The sequence below is a fragment of the Saccopteryx bilineata genome, chromosome 4, assembly GCF_036850765.1.
Source record: "Saccopteryx bilineata isolate mSacBil1 chromosome 4, mSacBil1_pri_phased_curated, whole genome shotgun sequence".
NCBI classification, from domain to species: Eukaryota; Metazoa; Chordata; class Mammalia; order Chiroptera; family Emballonuridae; genus Saccopteryx; species Saccopteryx bilineata.
In genome coordinates, this window is record NC_089493.1 from 231,771,955 (window position 1) to 231,781,595 (window position 9,641).

Below are 9,641 nucleotides of genomic sequence, written 5' to 3' on the forward strand. Positions count from 1 at the left end.
GAGATGAAAAATATGGGCAGGCAAAATCTTAACAAAATAATGGAGTCTGAGAAGATGCAGGGCATGCCGACAATGTTTGGTGGTTACTTCCACTGTTCTTTTTGGTGGCTTGCTAAATGGGCCGACCCACTTTCTAGAAGAGTTATGGTGGAGGCTTAGTCAAGGAACTGGACTATTGGAGTTGGGTGTGAGAGGTGGTGAGAACTATGAGGGAATAGATAAATGACTATTTTAGTGATTTTATTTTTCCCTTGCACTGTCCTTCATCCTGGGGTGCAGGAGGAATGACAGGTTTGCTTTAATTATTTAGGGTCCTAAGTACATTTAAAAATGTGTATTGTTGACATAATGTGTATAAGAACTTAAACTACATGGAAAGCATTTTGCGCAAGAAATTTTTTAATATAATATGAAATGGCCAAATAGAACCCTGCATTAGTTGGTAGATTTCTGAATTTTACTTTCTATTATTTATAATAAAGTTTGAGTTTTGTTATTTTTTTATGAATGTTTCTCATATTTTTAGTGTCATGTCATCTAATGTGCTTATAAGGAAAAAATTGTTTAAGGGATTAGGATAGTTATAGGTTTGACTACTGTTTTGTGTTTGACCACATTAGGTAATCCACTTATAGTTTAAAAGATACTCATTACATGTGACAAAGTGACTTTTTTTTAAAGAGGAAAAGGGTGTGTCATGTTATATTAGATATAAATTTCACTCCCCCAGAATTCATTTTTTAAATTTTTGAATGCTTGCTGGATCAAGCCATCAAAAGTGAAGTAGATGGGGATTGTTTTTTTCTTAATATTTAAAAAACTAGTTACTTGCTTTTTTTTGAGGACCCTTTTGATTAGAGTAGAGATACCAGAAAATAAATAATGAACAGCATGACTTTCCCCACTGGGCCAGGATACTCTGTATGGAAATTATAGGAAATGCTACAAATGATAATAATTCCTAATCTGTGATATAGAAAAGTTGTGAGAGCTACCTCATTTTTGTTACCCTAGATTTATAGTGTGATCAGTAATGAAAGAGGGGTCTTTGTGTATTGACAACAGTTGTATGATCTTAGGAAGTTACAAACAGAATGCTTAGGGAACAATGGTGGATTTTATATAAAGAATATAAAGACAAATTCATTTTTGTTGAAATAGAACCACCCACTAAACCAAACAACTGTATGTGTAGAAATTGATGCTCCTTCAAATTCATGATTCAACCTTTATTCACCCACCAGATGTTTATTGTGATTATATTATGTGCCAGCTCAGTGATGTCATGAAAATACAAGGTGAGTGAACACAGAAGCTAAAGTCAAGACAAACAGTTGCATTTTAAAATGAGTGCTACTAATAAACATAGATTTAAGCTATTTTGAGCACAGAGAACAGAAAGTTCCTGATTCCACCTTAAGTGTGGGGAGAGCTTCACCAGAGAAACTGTGCTTGGGCCTAGCGGGTGCAAAGGAGTTTGCCAGGTGGGTGGAGAGGTGAGGGCTTCCAGGCAGAAGAGAATGCTGTGTGGGAATATAAGACTGGAAAAGGCCTCAGGGTTCATGCATTCTACTTTTCCTGCTATCCAAACCAACCTGATCAGAAGTATGTCATACATCTTTCTAAAAATAAAAATCTCTAGCAAAGGAAATCATTAAATTTGACCCACGTTTTTTGGTGATGAATTTAGCAGTGAAATTTCAAATCATGGTAGTTAAACTGCCAAGTAATATTTTACAGTCAGCATTTCTCCTAATTCAACAACCTTCTTACTTCTCTAGCCTTAACACCCCTCTCAGTTTTTGTGGGTCTCTGGCGTCCAGAGTTCGTACAGCTAGCTATCGCTGCGTCTACACCGGGGTGAGGAATAAGCTTCTGGTACTAAGTAGTCAGTTTCAGACCCTATTTGGGGACATAGCTGGAAACTCTGGGCCCTGAGAAAAAGTCCTAGCTGCTCCTGATGCACATTCATCCGTTAAGATGAGTGGGGAGGGGACTGAGCTTGCTCTCTCTGCACTGTTCTTGTTCTTCTGCAGGCAGAACAGAATGCCCGGCTCTGCAAGCTGCCAAACTTACCCTTCACAAGTTCTCTTTTAAGGCTGGAGGGTGTTGTTTCTGCAAACAGCGCACATGGGGCTCTGTGCTTTCAGAAAACTCCATCAGCAGAAACACCCTGGGCTGAGTTTGTCCAACCATGATAATCACACCCAGAATTCTCTTCTGCAGGCCTCTTTGTAGGATTTAAAAATATTTGCTGGGGGAGATGGGTGAGAAGCAGGTGGAAAGGTCTGGGGGTTGTGACTATTATTTAATCCAAAGAAGTTTTAATCGTCAACAGCTTATTTCTCTGTTCCCTTCTCTCTTCTCTGAGGAGCCAGCTATAAATTAAAAATGATATATTGAAAAATGTAAAATGCTTGGCTTTTCACATGTTTTATGATTGTGACAATCTTGATTTTGTGTGATTTAAAGATAAAGCCTCACCCACCCTGGCCTCACCATTTATTTGTAGGATACGGTTGATCATGTGCCTTTGTTTTATTTTTTTATAAAATGGGAAACATAATTTGTGCTTTACAGTTCTTGTGAGAATGAGACATACTGTATGTAAGATGAAACGCCTGTCACACAGTAGTCACTGAACAAAGTACAGCCTCTGGCAGTAATAAAAACAATCTTTGAAATCCCTGGTTTGCCGTGTCTTGATTCACTAACAACTGCTTTAAAAAAGTTCTAAATAAAAAACAGTGCTTTTATTTTTAATATTTAAAATATAAGTATTTTTTTTGTTTGTTTTTGTTTTGTTTTTCTTTTCTGAAGCTGGAAATGAGGAGAGACAGTCAGACAGACTCCCGCATGCGCCCGACCGGGATCCACCCGGCACATCCACCAGGGGCGATGCTCTGCCCACCAGGGGGCGATGCTCTGCCCCTCCGGGCCGTCGCTCTGTTTGCAACCAGAGCTACTCTAGCACCTGGGGCAGAGGCCAAGGAGCCATCCCCAGCGCCCAGGCCATCTTTGCTCCAATGGAGCCTCGGCTGAGGGAGGGGAAGAGAGAGACAGAGAGGAAGGAGAGGGGGAGGGGTGGAGAAGCAGATGGGCGCTTCTCCTGTGTGCCCTGGCCAGGAATCGAACCCGGGACTTCTGCATGCCAGGCCGACACTCTACCACTGAGCCAACCGGCCAGGGCAATATAAGTATTTTGGATAAAATATTGCAAAATCTTGAAATGTGTGTTCTATGGGTTAATATATATTGCCCCTAACATCCAATCAATGAACTGATAAACTTGTGTTTTCTGAAATGGACTGTGACATTTCCAGTGGCGCAAACATGATCCACTTGGGTTGGGAAGAAAGTATTAACCTACTTTAAAATACTTTTTTATTTGATCCTTTTAAATTTTTTACTTGTTGTGTATATCAAATACATAGCTTGTCAGTAGCAGTAAATTCATAAAATATATAAGTATGTGTATATTGGAGATATAAACCCAATTTCTTAAAACTTTTTTTTAAAATAAAAAACAGCACAGTGGATAGAGTGTTGGCCTGGGACATAGAGAAACAAGGTTTGAAACCTGAGGTCACAGGCTTGGGCCCAGGCTCATCCAGCTTGAGCGTGGGCTCGCCAGTTTGAGTGTGGGGTCGCTGGCTTGAGTGTGGGATCATAGACATGACCCCATGGTTGCTGGCTTGAGCCCAAAGGTCGCTAACTTGAAGCCCAATTTCACTGGCTTAAGCCCAAGGTCGCTGGCTTGAGCAAGGCGTCACTTGCTCTGCTGTAGCCTCCCCCTGTCAAGACACATAGGAGAAAGCAATCAATGAACAACTCTGATGCCACAACGAAGAATTGACACTTCTCATCTTTCTCCCTTCCTGTTCCTATCTGTCCTTCTCTCTGTCTCTCTAGAGTTTGGGAACGTTTCATCTATTACATCTATTATAACATGAAACATTTTCTCTTTGAGTGCAGTTTTCCTCCTTGGAATTTTGTCTTCATATATATTTGAACATGGGCTTGAAATTTAGCATGATTAAAAAATAAAGAGCATTTTTAGATATGTGCGTGACATCTCATTTTGATTCTTAGTCTACATCTCCGTAATTTTTATCCATTGCAGTAGTTTTAAAATTTCTTGAATTTGTTTTCTGGTTCCTAATTTAAGGACTTAATACAATTTGGGAAGTAAAAGATACCCGAACAGAACTCACCTGTCTCATTAGGTTTCTGAAATTGGCATTGTGAACCTTGTGCACACAACATATTTCTGGTTAGGTGCTTCTGAACTAAGTGATGAAATATTTGCTGACTATCCCATTTGCAGAATCCATTATTTGTGCCTCGCATGAGGATGTGTCTGTGGCTTTGGTTATCAGTGCCCTGTCTTGTAAGAACATGATAACTGTTTACCCTGCTGAACTTTCTACTTCCTTATCCCACAGTTGTTTCAGGCAGCCATTTCTGACCATTTGAAAACCCTTTAAAAAAATAGAATTTCTAATTTCATTCTTTGGCCTATATCACTGTTACAGAATATGCCTCTCTGGAGCTTGATTTCTCTCACAATAACAGGTAAATTGTATCCTGGAAAAAGAAAAGGTAAAACTAGAGATTGTGTTCTGGTACACTTTGTTCCCAGAAACAACAAAGGGATAAATACCAACTACCAAAAGTGTCTAGAAAGTAACGTCTTCCCCTTTTCTTCTCCCTCTCCTTTCCTTCTCTGATGCTGATGCAGCTGCTAAGAGCCAAATCTGACCCTACTTCCTCTAGGGACAGGGTTTAGGTGGTCCAAGGGGCTTCTCTCTGGGAATCCTACATATTGTTCTCTCCATCTTTAGGACCAGCTGTCTCTCATCAAATTACACAGCACAATTCACCCTCAGAAACAAATATTTGCTGTAGTTAACTTTGCTACAGTAACTACGCTTAACATCCTTTAAGGCAGCGGTCCCCAACCTTTTTTGGGCCACGGACCAGTTTAATGTCAGAAAATATTTTCACAGACGGGCCTTTAGGATGGGTCGGATAAATGTATCATGTGACCGAGACAAGCAGCAAGAGTGAGTCTTAGATGTAACAGAGGGAATCTGGTCATTTTTTAAAAATAAAACATCGTTCAGACTTAAATATAAATAAAACGGAAGTAATGTAGGTTATTTATTCTTTCTCTGCGCACCAGTACCAAATGACCCATGGACTGGTACCAGTCCGTGGCCCGGGGGTTGGGGACCACTGCTATAAGGTATACATGTTACTTTTATTTAATATGTAACCCTCATTTACAGCCTGCATTCATTTTCACCACTTCTGTATTGTCCTTATGGAAAAAAGTACATGTACCAATAACTGCATATAGACATTCGTTTGATAGACTTGTTTTGCTGTCATCTCAACGCCTGGCCTGGTTTCTAGTGTGTGTTTTTGTTTTAAGAGTTGTTTCTGTTTTGCCTGGGGTAAGTTGAGAGCCCAGAGGGGAAATTTTCAATTATTTCTGCTAGAATTTTCTGGAGTCGCTAACAATGCCCTCGTTTGTCGTCATCGAGCCACTGTGCAAACTGAATTTGACAAGGACTATGGGAATTCAGCTTGTCTTCCTTTTCCATAAAGAAGTTATTAGCCATCTGTTGATCTTTTCTCCCAAGAATGTCTTACGATTGGTACAGTTTAGTTTTTCATAGCTTCTGAAGTAAAAAGTTTGCCTTTTTTATGTATAACTAGAATCCTTCATTCTGTAACAAAGCCACAAATGGTATTAATTGTTCCCTTTAAGGATTTGTGATACATATATCTAGGAGACAAATTGGCAAAAATAAAAAAGTTCATTTTTATTTTGTTGCAAGTGGAAAAGGCAAAATGACCGGTCTGGCTCAAATCCGGCCTCTGTAGCTGCTGGTTTTAATAATATCAGCTGAAGCAATGGAAAATTGAGGTGGAAGAAGGCTCTGTGAGTGTGTGATTGGATCTTTTGAAATTAAAGAAATGCTAAAGACATTTTATTTTTAAAGGCTTTTCAAAGCAGTCTTTCATTCATATGAATTTAAATAGACAATCAGATTTTATAACAACTCTGGGTGTATGTTGCATCTGTGCTAACCAGCCCCTTTCTGTGGGCCCCACTCGCAGCCTGCATTCATTATACCTGGGTAGTCCTGTGGCTTCTTCTCAAGGCCTGCCTTGTATGGGCCGTGCCTCATACTCATTCTGTGTTTTGCATTGAAATCAGTCACTATCAGAGAGTATATTTTTTTTTCCTCTGACCACTTCCTAGATTAAAAGTGCTTAGGTTTATTCAGACTCTTGGTATTGAGAACCTACTGTGTGCACACACTGCTTTGGCTCTAAACCAAATTAGGTTGTAGCTGGTTCTTAAGGAGAACAGTAAATGTTCAGGAAGCCTGTGAGTTTTGCTTAAGTTAAATATTGCATGTTCTTTATTTGTGTACATATAACCAAAAGTATCTGGAGTTGGCTTGTCCTGACAGTTTCACCGTCAATTAGACAACTTGGAAGTAGTCACGTGCTATCGCTAATGTAGTAGTAAAGGAAGTTTGAAATTACTGTTCTGAAAAGGAGATAAAGTACCTTTACACATATATAATTTCATTTAGTATTTGAAGAAACGTGGTTAAAAGGCCTCAGGATGCTCAAGCCAACCTATGTGTGAGGGTTTCAGGATAATTGCTCTAGATCTGTTCAAACCCTTAGTAAACCGACCTCGTCCAGCTGACAGGCGCAGTGCAGTCAGTGTGGGAACTGTGGGGAAAAAAAATCTAAGCTGGTTCAGTAACAGTCACCTCCTCCTTTTAAAAAAAAAACACCTCACTTGGTTCAGGCTTCAAAATCACTTTTCAATTGCAGACTTCAACTTTTCCCCAAAGTTCTCAGTGCCATGAGCTGTACGTGGAAGAAAAGTGTGTGATAACAGTACTTTTGTAATCATCTCGGGATTTTTTAAATGACTTATTTCTGTGTGCGCGCGCACACACACACACACACACACACACACACACAGCGTGACTGCCGAAATATGCAAGAATTAGAGCAAGATGATAGAATCTGGAACACCTCATAAAAGCCTGTCCTTAGGCTTTAATTCATTTCACTCCCACACAGTCTTTTTTTTTCTCTCAAAAGTTTGATTGAGCTGTCTGTAGTTGGGTTTTGTTGATTAGGAAAATTATGGCAAAATGATTTTAAAATCTCTTTGCATGCACTGTTTATCTTGGGCTCTTGTGATCATTTGCAGAGGGACTGAGAGTCCTATTTAGAATTCCCAGGGAAAGAGCAAGGTGAACTTAGGGAGGCAGTTTGCTTTGCTCTGCATGCAGTTTAGTTCTTCAGCATTGCCGAGGTCGGTCACTGAATTGGAGAGTGCACAACTGGCAGGAGCCAGGTCAACCTGAACCAAGCTGCAGAACCTGCAATGGAAAGAACGCAGGCCTTGAAATTGGACAAAACCTGGATTTGAATTCAGGGCTTAGCGTGGTGTCTGGTGCAATAGTAATGACCCCCCCCCCCCCCAGATTACTTATGATGAAATAAAAACAGATTTTATTCACCTTTGGTATATAATCAAGGATGTTTGCATCGTTCAGTTTTACTTACTTTTATTCCTGGATCATTAAAATAATTCCATGGCATGTCACACACCATGAAAATACTCAGTTTTAAAACAATTCTGGGCATTTTCTTCTGCTATGAAGAACAAGTTATTTTCTCAAGACGTCTTCTACACTGGATGTTGGGCAATGGCTGATGTCAAGTCTGAATCGAGTTTCTGAGATTGCCAAGCAATTGTGTATTTGCTCCTAGCTGAATTCTGAAGTGATTTTCCTCTTATGTATATACCTCATTTTAGTGATGAAGACAATTTATAAAAACAATGCATAATCAAACTTGCCTATCAAAATGAAACAGTCAGTAAGCCACTGATGTAATTATCTTTAAGAACAAACAGGTAAAGAAAACAACTCTGCCCATCCATGACTAAACTATAAAGTATACATTATATAGATTGTAAAATTAATAGAATAATTTATACATAGTATTAAAACATTTCTAAATTGCTTTTAAGCCTATACCTGTAGGTTATTTACAACAGGTTAGAGTTCCTAAATATGTTCTGATTTGGAGTGATAATTAAATGTGTGTCCTCTTGGAATCAGATGCTATAGTGTAGCTAAACAAATTAAAGTGAAAATTAATTTAGAAGCTAAGTGCTGAGGTGAAAATGTCGGCTGACCTTGGTTTCAGACAAAAATGGCCTTTTAAATAAGGTATAATAAAGTTTTAATCCTGAGTCTCTTTTTTGTTATTAAATCTGTTTCATGTTTGGTGTAATTCTAGGGTAATACCTTCCAACCTCTTTCACTTCTAAATCATTAAATGAATGTTGGATGGGATCCTAGAGATTGCAGTCCCATAGTTATTTCAATTTATAATTTATTTTTAGAAATAAAAAACAATTGCTAATTTAAGACTGACATCATAATAAGTACCTTTCCTCAGTTATTTTTTATTGACTGTTGAGGGAGGGCATCTGTTTTCCAGGTGACTCCCTAATCCGCTTAATATGTGATGACAGCAGTTTTATGGGTTTATATCCTGAAATTGCTTATTTTGAGAGCAACAGGTTTCTCTAAGGAATATTTACTCAGGACTTCTTTCTTTTTTCCTTAGTGGTGCAAGTTAGGAACTTTTTAGACCAAACAAGAATATTCTGATAAATATAACCTCATTTACACATTAAAAAATGTTCTATTCCAGTCTGTCACAAAGGAACTAATTTTCAACAAACAAATGAAAACCAAATTAAATATAATAGACAATTTTCATGCAGGTGAACATGCTGAGGACCCGTAAGTATATGTTTTTCCATTTGAGTTCCCTAAATGGGGGCACTAAGCATGGGAGCTGTGGTCAGTCGGAATGAATGAGAAAGAACAGCGGTGACCTTTGCATCAGGGGAAAGACATCATTCTGCTTCTGGCTTTTCACAGTTAATGTGTTTGTGTTTTTATGTATGACCGAACCTGAAAGTTCATCCCTAATCTTGATCCACAGGGAAATGGCAGAAATTCTAACCAGCCAAATTATAAAAACGTAAATTTCTTCTGGAGGAAAGGTCAATAATGTTCTGTTCATGGGGGAGATCTCAGCACAGCAAGCAATCCTGATTAAAATTCCTGTGGAGAGCTGGTGATTTGTCTGAGTGGAAAACTAAACAGGTCCCTAGTCACCTAGATAAGATGACATCATGGGGGCATCACAAACTGACCAACAGATGAATACTCTCTCTCAAATATCAACTTTATTTTTAAGTAGAAAAACAAAAAGGGCTGCATTTAAAAGCAACTATTTATAGTTCTGTGATGTGAGGCCACCAGTTTCCTATAATTCCCATTGTTCTCTAAAAATAAAGATCCATTTAACTGAGGAGGACTGACAAGTGATCTTGTGATGGATATGAGTTCTTGTTTGTTCAATGTGTGAGACTAGGGAGAGTAGCACTATGCATGTCAACACTGCTGGAAACCTCTGGCTTGAAGGGGACCTGCTGCCTTTGCCTGATCGTAGAGACCTGCATGTACTGCTGAGAAAAGAACTCTCTTATGGCTGGTTTCTGCTTTTCCTGT